Below are 22,370 nucleotides of genomic sequence, written 5' to 3'. Positions count from 1 at the left end.
CATGAATAACAGACAAGCGAGAGTTGACAAGAAACAGATGTGTTTGTTGACAGTGTTTATGGTGGCTTTAAATAAAAAGAAAACAAAGACTTAAGGCAAAAACTTCAAAATAATGGAAATTCCCAGAGATTAAGCCCCCGCCACCAGGCACCTACCAAACAACCTCCATCATCAGATGTCTGCGCCTTTTCCCCACAAAACGCTTGCTTGCTAAACACAACAAGTGTTTGGAACAAACAACAGATAATACAACAAGGTCAGAATTTGCGCATGTTGACGTTTTGTTCGGTTCATCTGATATTGCGAGCACACACACCAAATCATGTGCGCACCACACCTGGCCTACATAAAAGCATGAGCAGATACAGAAAAATCAAGAGCTTTCTCCCTTATTTATTATTTCCCAGGATTTGACAGTGAGTGTGTTTATGGCGAGAGTTTGTTTGTGTGTGCCGTGCACCAGGCCGGAAAGCAGACTCCATCAACGTTAAAAAGATGCTGTCATTCCGGTAAGTTATGAAAGCCCACCTGCTCTTACAAGTCTTTGCTCTCACACCACCCCTGTTTACACAAGCGCCCAACAAAAGCACAACATTCTTACGCTTCAGATAAGTAGTCACAATAAGGTCGACAAAACCCCATGATCACACTGTTTAGGTTCAACGTTGTTGCTTGTCTAGACAACACAATAATCTGTTCGACTGAAAAGGTGTGAGAGCATCTTGAGGTTTATCTTTTCTCAAGGATTCATGATGAGTAATGCAGACAGTTGTATTTTGGCTATGGGTAGTATGAACAAAATGATGACCTAATATTACAGTACAGTGTGTGACATTTTTATATATGTTTATATGGCAATATAGTTGTGCATGAAATTCAACCCCAAAATTATGTATATAGTACAACACCATGCAGTATTGTTTGGAACTTGGACAAAAACCAAAAGGTAAAATAATTCGGTTACACTTTATTTTAAGGTGTCATTGTTACAGTGTAATTATATATTTAAGTACTGAGTATTAACTGTTAACAAGTACTATAGGGTTAGGGTAGGATTATGGTTTGGTTGAGGGTTAGTTGCATGTTTATGCATAATTTACTGTTATTACTGTGGTAAGTACATGTAACATATGTAACAAGGACACTGTAAAATAAAATGTTACCAATTATTCATATATGTAGAATGTAGAAATTTACTGATATAAAGATTCTGGCCGATATTGATAAGCTGATAATTATTTCATTGTATGGTGAATAATCAATAAATGAACAATATTAAAATTCTACACTATTTGGTCAAAACAAACAAAAAACAAAACATATATATACACTGTGTGTGTATATATATATATATATATATATATATATATATAAATATATATATATACACACACACACACACTCACCTAAAGGATTATTAGGAACACCTGTTCAATTTCTCATTAATGCAATTATCTAATCAACCAATCACATGGCAGTTGCTTCAATGCATTTAGGGGTGTGGTCCTGGTCAAGACAATCTCCTGAACTCCAAACTAAATGTCAGAATGGGAAAGAAAGGTGATTTAAGCAATTTTGAGCGTGGCATGGTTGTTGGTGCCAGACGGGCCGGTCTGAGGATTTCACAATCTGCTCAGTTACTGGGATTTTCACGCACAACCATTTCTAGGGTTTACAAAGAATGGTGTGAAAAGGGAAAAACATCCAGTATGCAGCAGTCCTGTGGGCAAAAATGCCTTGTTGATGCTAGAGGTCAGAGGAGAATGGGCCGACTGATTCAAGCTGATAGAAGAGCAACTTTGACTGAAATAACCACTCGTTACAACCGGGGTATGCAGCACAACCTTGAGGCGGATGGGCAACAACAGCAGAAGACCCCACTGGGTACCACTCATCTCCACTACAAATAGGAAAAAGAGGCTACAATTTGCACGAGCTCACCAAAATTGGACAGTTGAAGACTGGAAAAATGTTGCCTGGTCTGATGAGTCTCGATTTCTGTTGAGACATTAAGATGGTAGAGTCAGAATTTGGCGTAAACAGAATGAGAACATGGATCCATCATGCCTTGTTACCACTGTGCAAGCTGGTGGTGGTGGTGTAATGGTGTGGGGGATGTTTTCTTGGCACACTTTAGGCCCCTTAGTGCCAATTGGGCATTGTTTAAATGCCACGGCCTACCTGAGCATTGTTTCTGACCATGTCAATCCCTTTATGACCACCATGTACCCATCCTCTGATGGCTACTTCCAGCAGGATAATTCACCATGTCACAAAGCTCGAATCATTTCAAATTGGTTTCTTGAACATGACAATGAGTTCACTGTACTAAAATGGCCCCCACAGTCACCAGATCTCAACCCAATAGAGCATCTTTGGGATGTGGTGGAACGGGAGCTTCGTGCCCTGGATGTGCATCCCACAAATCTCCATCAACTGCAAGATGCTATCCTATCAATATGGGCCAACATTTCTAAAGAATGCTTTCAGCACCTTGTTGAATCAATGCCACGTAGAATTAAGGCAGTTCTGAAGGCGAAAGGGGGTCAAGCACAGTATTAGTATGGTGTTCCTAATAATCCTTTAGGTGAGTGTATATATTTTATATATATATATATATATATATATATATATATATATATATATATATATATATATATATATATATATATATATATATATATAGCTCATCAGCCACTGTAGATAGTGGTTTTCCAAAGCTACTAGCCACTCAGCATTTTCACTGGCCACAATTTTGACATTGTTACCATAGGGAAAAACGGCCATATAGATATTTTTAATATTATCTCAGAATTTAGCAGCCGGAATATTAGGCTGCTGTCACTTTACGACCTGACGCACAGACCCATTATACTGTTTTATATAGCCAATATACTTGGCTTTATGTGCGCACACTTTGGGTGTGAGCACAAAATCTGCGGGAACGAGTAAAATTATGCACAATACGTGCAATCCCACGCTGAAATTCAAACCCTGTAACACCAACAATATTCATCCGGACCAAATGAAACAAGTGCGTGAGGAAGAGCTGGTATTGTGTATTCTGTGGAAGAGTTTCAGATATTTCAGTATCGATAAGTATCGAAAAATCTATATTTTTGACAACACTACATTGCACTTAGTTTATTATTTCAGATGCCTTTTTAAAAGACCACAATTGGAAAATGTATATCATATAAAATGTACACACACACACACACAAAATAAATCCCAGGGGTACATTTAAAAATCTTTTTTTTTTTTAAGTAAAATTATAATACGTTTTATAAATAAGTTTACTTATGACTGCGATCAAGCCTCCTCAAAAGTCTGACTATCACTATCTATGCTAGATATCAAGCATTGTGTTAGCTTCGGTTTGGGTCTTCCGTCTCAAGGCGCAACTTTGCATCATTCACATGTGTTGGCACAATCAGGGCTAGCAACTCGCCCTCGTGGAAAAGAATTGCTCGTCACCCTCTCAAAGAGGAAATGACAGCAGCAATGACATTCTGCCAAAAGTAGATCTCACAGCGAGACCAAACAGCCCCTCTAATCTCAGCGGGCCTCTCCAGGCCAGAAACATATCTCGACACTACTGTGGCGGCAATCTGAGAACAAAACCCCACCACGTTTGGACAGACGGGTTTCGTCTTTTCTTTTGTGCTTTCTTCAGTTTGCTTCCAGACCTTGTAGGGCTAATGCCGGTCCGGCAGCTCCTACAAACAAAGCTCGCTATTTGTTTAATAACTGATTGCTGCCATGACTACGGTAAACAAGGGGGAGAACAGGGCCTTTTCTTTCTGTTTATGAACAAACACATCTTCTCGCAAAGAGCAATTTAACATTAACCAGGTGGAATGATCAACAGATCCCATAGGTTACACAGAGGGCGAGCCGAAATGTAAACATTCTTTAGAGAAAGAGAGAGAATGGAAGGCTGCGGGCAAGCATGTATGGATAGCAAGGTCAATGCAAATGCAGCCCGTCTTGAATAAACAAACTCAAGACAAACAAACAGTCGTTCTCCTGACATTTAAAGAAGCATTAGGACGAGTGGGCTACAGCTGCTAACGATCAACGTGAATGTGAGCTAGATAGGGGTGGGAATGTGTCACTCAACAGGACCTCACGTTCCTCCTATACGTCCGGCTTCGGTCTGCGGAACAAACAGACACGCTGCATCATCCTTATTGCCTCCACGAAAACAGCACAAGGAACTTGTAAAACCAGTTAAACATTACCAGTCAATTACTCAGTAACTAGTGCTCGGAACATATCAATTATGGCTGTGGGTTCTTGTCTATACTCTATTTACAATGCGTCAAATTTGATTGTACTGTTAACATTCACAATGGTATTGACTAAGTCAGTACAAAACAAGTATTTGATAGGTGGTGAAGGCATAAACAACTATTCTCTTAAAGGGATAGTTCAACTAAAAATGACTTACCCTCAAGTCAATCCAAATGCATGGCTTCAGAAGAATTGGAATATACCAGTGGAGTCATATGGATAATTTGTATGGTGCTTTTGTCCTTTTGGGGAATTTGACTGCACAAATCTCTTTCCTTAAAAACAGAAGCTTGGATATGCTTCATTATATCTACTGGAAGAGGTGCATAATCAATACTTTTATTCAGCAAGGATGCATTAAACTGAAATTCAGGCTAAACTGACAGTGAAGACTTTTACATTGATGCAAAAACATTTACATTTATTTACATTTGCGCATTTGGCAGACGCTTTTATCCAAAGCGACTTACATTGCATTTCAAGGTACACATTTACATTCTTATCAGTTCCTCTCAGTTCAGTTCAAAACATCTTTTGAACTTTCTATTCATCAAATAATCCTGGAAAAAATATGAAACAGCACAACTGCTTTCAACATCGATAATAATAAGAAATGTTACTTGAGTACCAAATCTGCATATTATAATGATTTCTGAAGGATCATGTTCAGGGGTGTTGATGATGATGTTCATCATGAAAGTTCAGCTTTGCCATCACAGGAATAAACTATTATTGTAGCACAGTTTGTGTAATATGACTTAAGCCATGATTTTTTTTTTTTATGAGTGTAACTGAATGTTATGCCGGATGAAGGTTGTGAGACCGAAACGTTGCTAAAAAAAAATTTGATATTCATTTGCAAGTATTGCTAGTGTGCGGAAGTTCCTTGTTTAAGTGTAACTGAAAAAAGCACCCCCAGAAAACACCTCAGACCCCAAAGGGTTCAAATACATTTAAAAGAGAAGAGTTAGTTTTTCAAGCACCAAGATGGTGAGTAGAGTGTTCTTCTAGAACAGGGTTTCTCAAACTCGGTCCTGGAGGGCCACTGTCCTGCACAGTTTAGCTCCAACCTTCATCAAACACACCTAGCTGTGAGTTTCTAGTGATCCTGAAGACATTGATTAGCTTGCTCAGGTGTGTTTGATCAGGGTTGGAGCTAAACTGTGCAGGACAGTGGCCCTCCAGGACCGAGTTTGAGAAACCCTGTTCTAGAGTGTATTGAAGTATTGAAAAAGTCCTTTTCTGTTTCAGAAACAGTTGCTTTTTCAACTTGCTGTCTTCTCAGTCCAACCGCTCTCACATTCATTTCATTTACCTCTCCAAATCGATTTATCCCTACTCTGAAGAGCTGCAAAAACGAGTGATACAGGGGTCTAAACATATATTTATTACACATTGAGAGAAACGTAATAAGATCCTTGCGCGTGAAATCCAGATTGAAACATATCACCAGACCATCACTGCAAGCCGGTGCCGGTGCTCCTTAATGCTGCGCACAATGATTCAAACAAATATGAACCCATTATCACACTACAAGCTTGAGAAATGAACAAGAAATGAACAATCAGGATGCCGTCAACCGGAAGACAACTCCAGCGGAGAGGCTAAATAGATGTATAATTTCAAGACGTACACAAAACAGTTTGTCTCCTCAATGAATTTGCGACAAAGTCTGCGCTGCGTTTAAGGCCCTGCTGTGCCAAGACTATGATGGAACGCACAAAAGTAAGGCAGGCCACGGTATTTTTAGCGAAACAGCCAATAGAGACCAAAGTAAATAAGAAGAAGTCTAATGAGTTTTAATGCAGCCGCTACCAGGATAGAAAGGCCAATTTTGGGATGTGGAACTACAGTCATGAGCGGTTTACGACAAACTCCTGAGCGACTCTCCTTCAAGCGACATTGAAGGATTGGTTCACAGACAGCATGGGATGATTAGCACGGCAGCGAAGAGTCAGTAACCGTGAGCCGGGTCTCAACCGTACGCATGTGAGGCATCGAGCTGTGGGGAAGGAGGCCTTCACTCAAAAGGCCCCACAGCACAACGGACAAATTACAACTGTCAAACACCCACACGCACTCGGCAAAGAAAACAAGGCATTCAATCTCCCGCATCCTCTGGGACTGGCCAAAGTGCATATTGTTTTAATATTATTTAAAAGTGTGTCATATATTTTTAATCATTGTTACTTGAAATTCGTGCAACGAGCACTCCCATGGGTGGAGCGAACGCAGACTTTTGCGCAGAGGAAATGTGTCAACCGCGTATTTGTGGGACGGGGAGTTTAGCCTCCACGAACTTTGTCTAATTAATATTTCCAGTCTAAACCATGAGAGGGCCTGTATTATTAGAAACATTATCTTGGGGGTAAATTACCCAGTTGCACTGCCATAGTGTCAATTGGCATTAATGGAAAAAGGCAACAACATAACTACAGTCAAGCAGAGGAACCTGAATACTCACTACCTAATTTGCAGGCCCAGTAGCATATGAACATTGCTTGCTATACAAATATAGCAAATTTAATCATCATTTAAATGCTTGAAAAAGTTTATTGAAATGATATAAAATGTATTAACAAGTAAATTAAATATATACTTTGGAATAAACAAACATGAATTCATTTCCATCACATTTTTAACAATGTATCGTGTTTGGCAGCATTCTGTAATGGATATGAATCATTACTATGAATTGAAAAAACACCCAAATAATTAATATATTCACAATTTTTGCATAATTTGTCAAAACTACACAATTAAGGGGACATTTTATAACAATGAAACAAGGTCTGAAAAGGCATCTGAAAAGCAGCAAAAATAAATAAGGCACCCATAAAAGTTTATAAGATAGTTTACTGTGACCTTATTGTTAAAAAAAAACACACACACTCAAACAAGGGAGAAAGACAGCAAAAAGTTCATTCAAGATAAGCAAGTTCTACGCAGAACTGGTCAACTGTTGCAGTTTGTTACGTTTTTTACATGAGAAATTATTATCAAACGATCTAATAACAACCATAATTACCCTCTGATTTGTCAATACATGACAAGAAAATGTTAACACAATCACTCTATAAACACTTTTTCTGATTCATACTGTGTTGATTACAGAATACACAATAGGCATAAATCATGCTGATCGACTAGTCGTTTGGCTTTATCGGGTATAAACATGCTGTATAATCTCAGCAATTTTCAGTGCTTGCATGCACAAAACCTAATTTCTGCACGAAAACATTTGGCGTCACAGCTTACGTCTTGTGATCAAAAGCAATAACCATAGGGGAACCCCGAAAGACTACTTTGCAGCATTCAGGAATCACATGACCTCTCTATATTTTTATACAACTAAGATTCTTCACCACAGACATCAAACCACAACATCGTTTGGTATACTTTCCATCCTGCATACTTAGGCAATATCGAGAAAGGGATATTGCACAGCTGTGAGGTGCTGGTGCCGAAATTAAAGACTTGTGCTCAGAAGTGAAACATCTTTCTGAATGTTTACTAGAAAATGAGCGGACATATGGCATCCATTCTGCCATATTGGTGTCATGCACCTCTTCCTATAGAGGTTTGTGTATTAAGATAAAACATATTAATACTGTATACTGAAAGGGTTAAAAAGAAAGGGTTGAGTCCCCTGTCTTCCATTAAGCAGTTAAACCAAAGGTAAAGGGCATGCTGGGGGTAAACGGCAAAAGACCTCGCGTGAAACCGATGAGCGCTTTAATGGAATCGGCTTTTTAACAACTCTTTTTTTGTGTTAAATACAGTCCGTGTCAGGGAGATGCGTCCCACCCATAAAGCAAGCGCAATGACAACGTACAGTGGGCACTAACGCAAGGACATAGTTCATCATGCCATTTTCTGCAATTCCCAGCTGATTAGGGTCATTATGTTGGAACCCTGATTTATGCTGTCATTTCCTCTCACCCTATCCTGCATCAATGAATCTTAATGAATTGGTAAATAAGGGTGAGGATTACACTCTGCGACAGCGAAACATTCCTCACCCTCCACGCCACCAGATTTATGGAGCCAATTAGGGACTAACGGAGAAAATTGGCTGGCAGGAAAATAATATTCTTTATGGTACAAAATGGAAAAGCATTCGCGCTGAAGGGCAATTGTATTGTCAGCATTAAGTCCATAAAATATCCCCTCCACCCAGTGAAAGAAAGAGAGAGAGAGAGAGACAGACTTTCAGGCAATCTTTCTTAAATTACAAAAGGAAGTGCATTCAGAATTATTCAGAATGATAAGCATTTAACTTATCACTTTTTTTTATTCTTTTTTTTTGTTCGTTTTCCAACAAGGCTATATAAATGTATATATAAGAGTATATAAATGTGTATATATATATATAAAACAGAAAAAAATATACATAAATAACAGAAAAAATCAATTATGAGAATTAAGACGGTGACATTGTAGATTTACTGCGAGTGCATTAAGGAGCTGTCAACATAAATGTGATAGGGAAAAAGGGATTTAATAAACACGTGCACCTTGCTCATCCCATGACCATGAATCATGCACCGGCACACAAATCGCCCTTTAAACCAGTCTTCTCCATGATCAAAACAACGGCGCTTGCCCTTAAAACGGCTAACCTTCAGTTCTTTAATATATTTTTTTCCCCTTTTCTTTTCGGAGGTGACAAAAAGTGGAAATACAAAAAGACAGCCAGGAGAAAAGAATATGGGGGGGGTGCAAGTATCTACGAAAAAAGCCCGAAGTGAGACCCACCTCTTCCTATTAATGGCAGCATCTTAGAGGCACACTCAGTGTGCTAACGAGCCCCTTTATGTATTACATATTGTGACTAGACTCGAAGCGTAACAGTGGCTCTCCACATCAAACAAGCAAAGGCCTGTTATTAGATGGAGGGCTGGGAGAGAGGCTGTGTGAAAAGAAGTGGAAAATTAAAGTTGAAGCCAAGCAGGAAAGGCTTTAATTTACTGGCATGTACAGTATGCAAATGAGATTACTCTCTGCTTAACTGCATCATTTATGTCCATAATAACGGCATCATCATTACGGGACTCAAATTAAATTACAGCGTAATTAGCATATCAAAGTGACTGGTTAAAGTTTAAAACAAATACCCAATTTTCGCTAATGAAAAGCTGTAATCGGCGCTCATGTAACTTGGAGTGAAAACAGCCTAAACAAATATGTGTTTTCGGTGGGGGGGAGGGCAGGAAGATGGTGAGAGGGTTCTTGTCTCGCTCAAATGTATGAGGGAGGGTCTTACAGAGGCTGGATGTGTCTCACCTGGCGGACTTCACACCCTCAACTTCCATTTCCTAGAGACGCTCTGATCAAAGGTTCCATTTCCTACACTTGCCACTTCGAAGCTCATCAATAAAATACAAAATCACTTCACTGCTGATTCGATGGGTGGAAAAAAGTGAAAGTAATACGTGAGACAGATGGGGGAGGGATGACATCTGAGGGCTTATAAACTTGCATTTGAAAGGGGAAGGAAAACACCTCCACTTTCCAGTCGAATTATCATGAATAATGACATTTAACTATTGCCGTCTACCAAAACCAACTGCACCAAAAATGACAGCATTGCAACCCAAATCATCCCACAAAAACCATCAAACCCGGACTCGACGGATCACACAAACATAGTTTGTGTCATTCGTTCCCCCTGTTTTTGATCCGCAGCTTTAAGACTTTCATGTCACCACATTATTGATCTCATTCCGAATTTATGACGCACTTCTCTGTTCCCAGAGCAAAATCTGAGGTCTTTACTCTCAGACATAAGTCAATCTCTCCTCACCAACCCGCCAGGACTTCATCTCAATTGACTTAGCCAAACCGCACCAACAAACGAATCAGAGCCTGTGCACATTACTCTTGAAATTTTAAAGAAGTGCTGTTTTATTTTATTCATTGAGGAATCCATTATAGACTGTATTCCTAAGAAGTATGTAAATGACGTGCCTTTCAAGGTAGAGTCGGGGCAGAATCCTCTCCATCAACTAATGACACCGCTCATTACATGCAGAACAGAGCGGAATGAAAGTGCTCCTGTCTGTGGCAGTGTCTTCCCTGTGTAAATCCCTATGAAATGCTAATATCTCACTTCTAATTAAAGGATACTAAGTCCAAATGTACCTACGTGCCAGTAACATAAATTGTATTAATGTTTTTTTTGTCGCTACAACCGTGTCTAGGCTTCATTCCATTAATTCATATTTAATACCACTGCTGCTCAAGCATTCTTCTCCTTTTTTGCCTTTAGTTCTTTCTTTTCTTTTTTTTTTGAACACTTGTGGAAAAGATTACAAACAGATGCTCATTGTGAGCAGAAGCATCATTATGGGGTTGTGAAACTATATTTTTTTGCAGGTGCATGAGCGCCTGGCCACACAGACGTTTGCACAAACAGACTCATGCGCATATAAGGTACTCAGAAAAAAACAACAACACTGAGTTAACCGGTATGGCCTCTCTGAGCCTGTACACGTTTACTGTATTGACACATGTCTGCATGTAAACATGTTTACAAAAAATGTGCAGCCATTCTACGAATTCGACCTTGAAGTCTGCAAACAACGGCCACACAAAGTTCATTAAGAGGAGGTTAAAAACAATGCCGTTCCCTTTTGCCTCAAAGACAAAGCTGGCTTTTTACACTGCTTTTTCTAAAACACAAAACGCAGGGAAAATTGATCACTTGGGTATCATCGTTGAATTAAAAAGCCTACCTAATGGTGAGTATGAAATACGGCCTAATTAGGGCTTTGGTTTTATAGCGCCTGTTAACGTAGTTATCACTTACAACATTGTAATGTCAAAATCAATACGGATTACTTATGTCCTATCCGCCTCCATTCCGTGAGGTGACAATAGTGTATCTGTCTGTGCACTTATTAGGCAGGATTGAGCCAGACAGCGTTTGGAAAAAAAGATCTAAAAATGAATCTATGTGGCCCCATTCATATGGCATTACTCACACAACCAAACCTAATCAAAGAAATTTATTCCAGCCTGAAAGTAGCAAAACACTTGACAGCAAAATATAGTCACTGATTTACTACTGTCTGTAGTGTCTAAGAGATGACAGACAGATAAGATGGAATGATCGACAGAACAATAGAACGATAGATAGGACAATAGAATTTTAGACATTATATATATATATATATTTTAGACATATGGATATATAAAACGATATAGAACGGCAAAACGATCGACAGAATGATAGATGGATAGAAATAGACGGAAAAAGAGAAAGACAGAACAATAGATAGAACAATCAACAGACCGATAGAACAATCGACAGATAGAACGATAGAACGATCGACAGAACGATAGATGGATGAAAAAGAGACAGAACGATCAATAGATAGATGAAAAAAGAGAAAGACAGACAGAACCATAGACAACGATCAACAGACCGATAGAACAATCGATAGACAGAACGATAGAATGATCGACAGAACGATAGATAGATGGATAGATGGATGAAAAACAGACAGAACGATTGATAGATAGATGAAAAAAGAAAGACAGACAGAACGCTAGATAGAACGATCAACAGAAAGATAGAACGAACGACAGATAGATAGAACGATCGACAGATAGATAGAACGATCAACAGAAAGATAGAACAAACGACAGATAGATAGAACAAACGACAGAAAGATAGAACGAACGACAGATAGAACGAACGACAGATAGATAGAACGATCGACAGAAAGATAGAACGATCGACAGAAAGATAGAACGATCGACAGAAAGATAGAACGAACGACAAATAGATAGAACGATCGACAGAAAGATAGAACGATCGACAGAAAGATAGAACGAACGACAGATAGAACGATCGACAGAAAGATAGAACGAACGACAGATAGATAGAACGATCGACAGAAAGATAGAACGATCGACAGAAAGATAGAATGAACGAACGACAAATAGAATGAACGAACGACAAATAGATAGAACGATCGACAGAAAGATAGAACGAACGACAAATAGATAGAACGATCGACAGAAAGATAGAACGAACGACAGATAGATAGAACGATCGACAGAAAGATAGAACGAACGACAGATAGATAGAACGATCGACAGAAAGATAGAACGATCGACAGAAAGATAGAACGAACGACAGATAGATAGAACGATCGACAGAAAGATAGAACGAACGAAAGATAGATAGAACGATCGACAGAAAGATAGAACGATCGACAGAAAGATAGAACGAACGACAGATAGATAGAACGAACGACAGAAAGATAGAACGATCGACAGAAAGATAGAACGATCGACAGAAAGATAGAACGAACGACAGATAGAACGAACGATCGACAGAAAGATAGAACGAACGACAGATAGATAGAACGATCGACAGAAAGATAGAACGATCGACAGAAAGATAGAACGATCGACAGAAAGATAGAATGAACGACAGATAGATAGAACGATCGACAGAAAGATAGAACGAACGACAGATAGATAGAACGATCGACAGATAGATAGAACGAACGACAAATAGATAGAACGATCGACAGATAGATAGAACGATCGCCAGAAAGATAGAACGATCGACAGAAAGATAGAACGAACGACAGATAGAACGAACGATCGACAGAAAGATAGAACGAACGACAGATAGATAGAACGATCGACAGAAAGATAGAACGATCGACAGAAAGATAGAACGATCGACAGAAAGATAGAATGAACGACAGATAGATAGAACGATCGACAGAAAGATAGAACGAACGACAGATAGATAGAACGATCGACAGATAGATAGAACGAACGACAAATAGATAGAACGATCGACAGATAGATAGAACGATCGCCAGAAAGATAGAACGATCGACAGAAAGATAGAACGATCGACAGATAGATAGAACAAACGACAGATAGATAGAACGATCGACAGAAAGATAGAACGAACGACAGATAGATAGAACGATCGACAGAAAGATAGAACGAACGACAGATAGATAGAACGATCGACAGAAAGACAGAACGAACGACAGATAGATAGAATGATCGACAGATAGATAGAACGAACGACAGAAAGATAGAACGAACGACAGATAGATAGAATGATCGACAGATAGATAGAACGAACGACAGAAAGATAGAACGAACGACAGATAGATAGAATGATCGACAGATAGATAGAACGAACGACAGAAAGATAGAACGATCGACGATCGACAGAAAGATAGAACGATCGACAGAAAGATAGAACGAACGAACGAACGACAGAAAGACAGAACGAACGACAGATAGATAGAATGATCGACAGATAGATAGAACGAACGACAGAAAGATAGAACGAACGACAGATAGATAGAATGATCGACAGATAGATAGAACGAACGACAGAAAGATAGAACGAACGACAGATAGATAGAATGATCGACAGATAGATAGAACGAACGACAGAAAGATAGAACGATCGACGATCGACAGAAAGATAGAACGATCGACAGAAAGATAGAACGAACGAACGAACGACAGATAGATAGAACGAACGACAGAAAGATAGAACGAACGACAGATAGATAGAACGATCGACAGAAAGATAGAACGATCGACAGAAAGATAGAACGATCGACAGAAAGATAGAACGATCGACAGAAAGATAGAACGATCGACAGAAAGATAGAACGATCGACAAAAAGATAGAACGAACGACAGATAGATAGAACGATCGACAGAAAGATAGAACGAACGACAGATAGATAGAACGATCGACAGAAAGATAGAACGAACGACAGATAGAACGAACGATCGACAGATAGATAGAACGATCGACAGAAAGATAGAACGATCGACAGAAAGATAGAACGATCGACAGAAAGATAGAACGAACGACAGATAGATAGAACGATCGACAGAAAGATAGAACGAACGACAGATAGAACGAACGATCGACAGAAAGCTAGAACGAACGACAGATAGATAGAACGAACGACAGATAGATAGAATGATCGACAGAAAGATAGAACGAACGACAGATAGATAGAATGATCGACAGATAGATAGAACGAACGACAGATAGATAGAATGATCGACAGATAGATAGAACGAACGACAGATAGATAGAACGATCGACAGAAAGATAGAACGAACGACAGATAGAACGAACGATCGACAGAAAGATAGAACGAACGACAGATAGATAGAACGAACGACAGATAGATAGAACGAACGACAGATAGATAGAATGATCGACAGATAGATAGAACGAACGACAGATAGATAGAATGATCGACAGATAGATAGAATGATCGACAGATAGATAGAACGAACGAACGACAGAAAGATAGAACGAACGACAAATAGATAGAACGATCGACAGAAAGATAGAACGAACGACAGATAGATAGAACGATCGACAGAAAGATAGAACGATCGACAGAAAGATAGAACGAACGACAGATAGATAGAACGATCGACAGAAAGATAGAACGATCGACAGAAAGATAGAACGATCGACAGAAAGATAGAACGAACGACAGATAGATAGAACGATCGACAGAAAGATAGAACGAACGACAGATAGATAGAACGATCGACAGAAAGATAGAACGAACGACAGATAGAACGAACGATCGACAGATAGATAGAACGATCAACAGAAAGATAGAACGATCGACAAAGATAGAACGAACGACAGATAGATAGAACGATCGACAGAAAGATAGAACGAACGACAGATAGATAGAACGATCGACAGAAAGATAGAACGATCGACAGAAAGATAGAACGATCGACAGAAAGATAGAACGAACGACAGATAGATAGAACGATCGACAGAAAGATAGAACGAACGACAGATAGATAGAACGATCGACAGAAAGATAGAACGAACGACAGATAGAACGAACGATCGACAGAAAGATAGAACGAACGACAGATAGAACGAACGATCGACAGATAGATAGAACGATCAACAGAAAGATAGAACGATCGACAAAGATAGAACGAACGACAGATAGATAGAACGATCGACAGAAAGATAGAACGAACGACAGATAGATAGAACGATCGACAGAAAGATAGAACGATCGACAGAAAGATAGAACGATCGACAGAAAGATAGAACGAACGACAGATAGATAGAACGATCGACAGAAAGATAGAACGAACGACAGATAGATAGAACGATCGACAGAAAGATAGAACGAACGACAGATAGAACGAACGATCGACAGATAGATAGAACGATCGACAGAAAGATAGAACGATCGACAGAAAGATAGAACGATCGACAGAAAGATAGAACGAACGACAGATAGATAGAACGATCGACAGAAAGATAGAACGAACGACAGATAGAACGAACGATCGACAGAAAGATAGAACGAACGACAGATAGATAGAACGAACGACAGATAGATAGAATGATCGACAGAAAGATGGAACGAACGACAGATAGATAGAATGATCGACAGATAGATAGAACGAACGACAGATAGATAGAATGATCGACAGATAGATAGAACGAACGACAGATAGATAGAACGATCGACAGAAAGATAGAACGAACGACAGATAGAACGAACGATCGACAGAAAGATAGAACGAACGACAGATAGATAGAACGAACGACAGATAGATAGAACGAACGACAGATAGATAGAATGATCGACAGATAGATAGAACGAACGACAGATAGATAGAATGATCGACAGATAGATAGAATGATCGACAGATAGATAGAACGAACGAACGACAGAAAGATAGAACGAACGACAGATAGAACGAACGATCGACAGAAAGATAGAACGAACGACAGATAGATAGAACGAACGACAGATAGATAGAACGAACGACAGATAGATAGAACGATCGACAGATAGATAGAACGATCGACAGAAAGATAGAACGATCAACAGAAAGATAGAACGAATGATAGACAGAACGAACGACAGATAGACATTTAAAAAAATGTAAAGCTCATTTGCAAACTGATATGAAACTGAAATAAAAATGTTATCGATTAAAAAAAAAAGTGCACATTTCAATGTCCAAACCTAAAGGTAAAGAAAAAAAGTAAAAGTAAAAAAAAACACCCCAAAATTGTAATCTCCATTTAAATCCATGTTATGACAATATGCCCATAGATAAGGGGAGCCTGCACTGAAGCTCTGCTTGATTCAGATATAAGGTTACAGTGGATGACCTTCAACATTCCTCAATGTCCCAGAATGCCATTCATCTACAGCTGCAGATAAGGCTGAGCAAATATCATGAGCATGAGGATTTTAGGATTGAGGTGAGGCCGGCCACATCCTTAACCTACAAGGAAGAGGGCGAAGAGATCTACCCTTTAAGCGCCATTTCCTGAAGGATCTGCTGTAAAAACACACATAAAAAAAGAAGCCATATCCATGTCCTGTCATTTGTCTTGGCATTAACGTTTTTCATTGTCCCTTTGATGAAGGCTCATCTGACTAATCACATAAGCCATGTGTTCTGAACATCTTCATTAAATCGACAGGATTCTTAAACACGTTACAGACATGAGCAGAATAAAGGTCCTAAAGTTACTCACCAATCAGAGAAGAAGATAAAAGAGCTTGATTGGTCATATAGCGCTTGAAGAGTCTCATGTATGAGGGTGCAGCGGTGACAGGAGGGACACAACCTGTGACTACACTAATCTGTTCTGAAACACACCAACCCTTATCCCCTGCTGATATATACCTAAACAAGACAAACACAGACAACCAGTGAACAGGCAACCACAACAAACAAAAGAGTGAAAGACTGAAAGAGAGAGAGAGAGCGAACGAGAGAGAGAGAGAGATACAAGACGAAAGAAAAGAGAGAGATATACTAATGAATTTACAACAACAACAAAAAAAAAAATCAAAAAAAAAAATCATCCAAACACTAAAGATAGAAATAACCATAATTTCAAATAATAAAAATAAATAAATAAATACAATTATTTAAAATAAATAAATAAAATTGATTATGATTATAAATTTGACCATTTTCTATAAATGACCAAATTTATAATCATATATTTTCAGGACAATTAAGAAAATCTTTCAAGTCTACATTTCCTTCCCAAATATCATAAAATAAAATAAAATAATGATTATAAATTTGGCCATTTTCTTCCCAACTATCATAAAAAAAAATAAAAAAATAAAAAAATAAAAAAATAAAAAAATAAAAAAATAAAAAAATAATAATAATAATAAAATATACAAATAAAATACTGATCATAAATTTGATTTAACAATTTTAGACCATTTTTATAAATGACAAATTTATAATCATATTTTTAATGACAATTAATATATATATATATATATATATATATATATATATATATAACTTTTATTTATTCAAAATATTTATTTATTTATTTATTTATTTATTTATTTATTTATTTATTTATTTATTTATGTATTCTTCATTTTATCACAATTTTCTTAATTGTCATGAAAATATTATTATAAATTTGGTAATTTATAAAAATGGTCTAAAATTGTTCAACCAAATTTCTAATCATCATTTTATTTTTTTTTATTTTTTTTTTCATGACAATTAAGAAAATTGTTACAGTATTGTTTCCATTTTCTTCCCAATTTTCATTATACCAAAAAAAAAAAAAAAAAATTGAAAGTAGAAATATTTATTAAGATTCATCCTACACTCATTTGTGTCCGCAAGTAGCAAATTATGACTGTTCTGTCAACTAAAGGCTATTGGCAATTTTGATATGTCCTGCCCCAACTTCCTGTTCCAATAGGAAACCGGCAAACAAACCGTTGTTAAGCAAGCTTGTGAAGAAAAGTTGAAATATGAATGGCTGTGAACAGGGAAAAAGAGAACCCAGTCAGGGAAAAAGCCTAATTATCATTAGCAATCATAAGGTTGAATAATGTAATAATGAGAGGGCAAGGCCTGTGAGATATGTTTCTTGTTGTCTAAGTGTCAGTTTAAAGGCCCCTACCCTGGGCCGGGCCCCTGGCCTTCCTTCTGCACTGTTTTAACAGAGATGAAACCATATTAGGATGTGTATGCTAAAGTAAACAATAACATAGTTGCAATGAGATGGAAATTTTTCAGCTAATGGTGTTTGTCATTCCTGTTTTCAGTCCTGGACTTAAGCTCTTTGCTTCTTTCTCTTTTTTTTCCACATCTTCTTTCTTTTTTCCCTCCCTCCCCCGAGCTTGGGAGGACTGTGTTTATGAATAACAACTAAAGCGGCCAGTCCTCGACCTGCTGCAAAACACACAGTAAACAGATCTGCTTTTAACGTGCCTGGTCACTTTTTTTATTTATTTTTTATAATGTTGAAGTCTACAGGGAAGAAGACTTCAACCAGAGAAGTGACAAGTAAAATGCATGCCAGTTTGTAATTTAGTTTTTTAGCCCAAAAAAATTACATATTACAGCCCAAGTGCAAAGAGAGCAATTTAAAAAGTGATAACTTCCCCATAAAAAAGACATGTTTCATTCAAAGCAAAGCAAAGCATTCAAAGACACTTTTTTAAAACCAAAGGCCCCTTTTCATAACCACAAACTGTTCGCAGGCCTCTAATATATTGCATTTTATACTCAACAGTTTATTATTTCCATATTTGATTATATGAACAGTCGTTCGTTCCTTTACAACTTTTTTGATTGTCAGTTGACTATTTTGAATCAAATGAATCAATGGATTTTTTATAATTTCTGAAATGTTCAACAGACACCCTGAAAATCTGACCCCAGTTTGAAAAATGCTAACTTACAAACCATAAAAATAGTACAAAAGTAGGACCTTTGCATAAATCACCAACCAAAGTGATACCACTGATATATGCCATTGTGAAATCAGTTAATTACTTTCCCTTACAAAGGAAAATGCATTACAGTAATTGCAACAACAATATTTTCGCAATTCAATTTGGTGCCGAAAGTGGCAAAGAAATCACACATTTCACCTTTAACAAAGTCCAAAGTCAAACTCTTATTTCAGTTTAAAAGCCACAACAAAACTTCAGCTAACCAGTGTAGGCGTATCTCCTTTCCTACCCACAGCACAAATACACTCCCCTTCTTTCTTTGTCTCTGATACACACACACACACACCTTTCAAATGCAAGCTGTTTATTTACTTAATGTTAAAGCTATTCCATTAAGCATCCAGGCCCAGGTGCTTCATCCCTAAAAGGGATTTTGCTTCCTCAAATAAATACAGCAGCGAGACACTGCCAAAATGATATTGACCATGAATATAGCGAATGTCAGATAGAGAACAATAAACATCAACCTGTGTAAGTCATTAAGGACATATACTTTCAATTGTCATGATGATTTATGAACTTGATCTGGTGTATTTTTAAGGAAGGCAAGCTAAGACTGAGCCCATAGAGTATGCTTATATATAGAGTAAGCCCATTCGCTGCTTATGTTCAACAACGTGCTAATGATTTCACTTTCGTCTTACCAAAATGAGTTCAGCCGTGTGGTGTATTTGCATTGCTAGTACAAAGAAAACAAAACGACTGGGGGGGGGGGAAGAACAGACCAACCTTACTTAAGCAATAAAAGAAGCAAATGCATACATTTCATGTTGAAAGAACCACCTAAAAATCATTCTTTCATTCAATTTGACCCATTTAAAATACGGTCATCTCCTTTCAGCTGGATGAAGAAATTGAAAAGTGATGCAAAAAAAGAAAAAGGAAAAACAGCGAATGTCTTCAGATGAAAAGAAGACAAACTGAGCTTTGTGATATACGTGACAAACACTCTCGCACACACTCCTCACGGAGCGTTTTTGTGGACAGATTTCCTTTCATCTCTCTGAAGACAACTCCTCTGACAGAAGCAGAGACTGCTGCCAGCCTGACTGCCATCACTTCCATTCAGTACAAAGATCCTGTCACGAAGACTCGCTCCGACGCAGTGGCAGACCAACTATATCAAAGCCTTTCCACCTCTAAGAGAGCAGAATTCATTAAGTTATCAATACCATGAAAAACATAATGGATTTGTAATTGTGATTTTCTATATGCATTCAGAGAAGTACACTTTCATCAAGTAAAAAAAAAAGAAAAAAAAAGTGACTTTTTTAAAAGCACGGCAAGGAAAGGTAGCCAGTTTTAAATGCATCACAAAATTTAAATGCCAATTTGGATCTGTTCCACCTCTGTTTTGACCTCGACTGTTTCCAAAAATCTAATTGATACATCATCATAATTTTGTTATTCAATTTATATTCAAGTTATAAACGGTACAAATACACACACACACAAAAAAAAATAGTATGTTTTGGACACCATGGTAATACTGCTATATATAATTGTGTTAATCCTCCATACAGTATACATCTGACACTTCCACAGTACTTCATTGTAAGAAAATGCTGACAATTTCATAATTAACAGAAAACGAAGCTAGTGCTAATTCTTTAGTTCAAGATGTTACCGCTCTAAAAACTTTTTATTACAGCATATTAAAATCCTCTCTGGAGTTATGCACACGGGCGCATAAACAACTGTGTGACTAGCGTAAGCATTTAACTTTCTCGTTAGCAATCTCCCCCGTGTGGCGCTTTAGCCATGCTGGCTTGTTTATTATGTTCATAGCTTTGGCAGAAAAAGAGATTTAAGTGAACTCCTACAAATCGGAAGCACTTGTAAATGCATAGAAACACACTCAGCTGTAGAAACAGGGGAATTAGGGGCTTACCAAATGCTAATGCTAATACAAAGCAATTTTCAACCTGATGCTGATACACAGAATTACATTTTTTTTGTAGTAAGCAATAAAATGTACTCGGAAGAGCTATTACATGGACCCTAATCCACCTCTGCGCCCTAACATGCATCAATATACAACTTTTCATTTGGTGTTACCTCAGAATTTCCATCTTTGTGGTTGCCGTAAAACGAGAGGATGAGGCAAATAAAGTAAATAATCAAGTGTATGATCTTCAGAGGCATTCCAATTTAGCCCTTGGCAGGCGCCACACAGCATGCAAATATTATATTTTCCCCTGCTGTTTAGCTCTCTGAAAAAGTACTCAGGGTTTAAGTGGATATACACTTACTTTAACTTATGTAAGAGTGGTTGAGTGGGGATAAGATTATACCATGCATCCATACAGAAGTAAACAGGCATTTTTGTTGGAAAGTGGACTGAATTGAATGTATAGGCAAGTCATTTTGCGTTATGCATAATAAATTAAAAAGTTTGAAAGTGTGTGAAATTATCAAAATCATGTAATACTTCAGCATCATTATCATTATAATTGCACCTCAAACTGGTTTTTAAACACTGACATATGCAAATCCTGTGCAAAAACGTATAGTATGATGAGGTTTATCTTGGCTGGCCCGTTGCTAAAAGGGAGAGAAAAAAGGGAGATAGCCCTACACCCTTCCCAGAACTCACCCTCATGTCGTTCCAAACTCGTAAACTTTTGTTTATCTTTGTAACACAACTGAAGAGATTGACAGCTACTCATCTACCACTTTGATGCTTCATAAATTCATCACGAGATCGTAAAACTAATCCATATGAATCGAGAGGTTTAGTCCAAATTTTCTGAAGAGACACAATCGCTTTATTTGATGTAAGATTGAATTTAGGCTTTTATTCACATAAAAAAAAAAAAAAAAAAAAAATATATATATATATATATATATATATATATATATATATATATATATATTAGAGGTGGGCATAGATTAATTTTTTTAATCTAGATTAATCTAGATTAATTTTGAAATTAATCTAGATTAATCTAGATTAAAATGGCTCATTTGAATTCTGCCGAAGGCATTCAGAATATGTGTGCTACCCAAATAATGACTATAAAAGTAAGTCTTTGAGAACGGGTTTCTCAAGCCAGGTGGCGCATTAGACCAGGGGCTCATCTCCTGTTTCCAAAATGCATCACAAACTGCTTGAGAAAGCTGTTCTACTCATAGACTGTAAAAGGTTACTACTGTACTGTTACCGTCCGTAGGCAACATTAGGTAGGCCTATGTTATTATCAACTACTATAGGCTATCAATTAGGGATGGGCGATATGGCCTAAAATCTATATTGTG

General features: G+C 37.7%; 1 protein-coding gene and 1 long non-coding RNA gene across 9 annotated transcripts in view; one reads left to right on the top strand and one right to left on the bottom strand.

Annotated features, from left to right (window-relative positions):
• Positions 1 to 22,370, bottom strand: part of foxp1b (forkhead box P1b) — a 195,197-nt gene that overhangs the window by 104,294 nt on the left and 68,533 nt on the right. Inside the window, exon 1 of one of the 8 annotated variants that reach the window (XM_082137339.1) lies at positions 16,859 to 17,049. The exons of the other annotated variants lie outside the window; for them this stretch is intronic. The gene's annotated coding sequence lies outside the window, so the exon portion shown is untranslated. Of the gene's footprint in view, positions 1 to 16,858; positions 17,050 to 22,370 lie in introns of those variants that run through there. 8 annotated transcript variants of the gene reach the window in all.
• LOC309474741 overlaps positions 1 to 22,370 on the top strand; it is a 54,037-nt gene that overhangs the window by 20,751 nt on the left and 10,916 nt on the right. The gene's annotated exons all lie outside the window — the stretch shown is intronic.

Source organism: Leuciscus leuciscus (assembly GCF_965113295.1).
Source record: "Leuciscus leuciscus genome assembly, chromosome: 14".
Lineage (NCBI taxonomy): Eukaryota > Metazoa > Chordata > Actinopteri > Cypriniformes > Leuciscidae > Leuciscus > Leuciscus leuciscus.
Note: the sequence above shows the minus strand (reverse complement) of the source record. Positions and strands in the feature narration are given on the sequence as shown.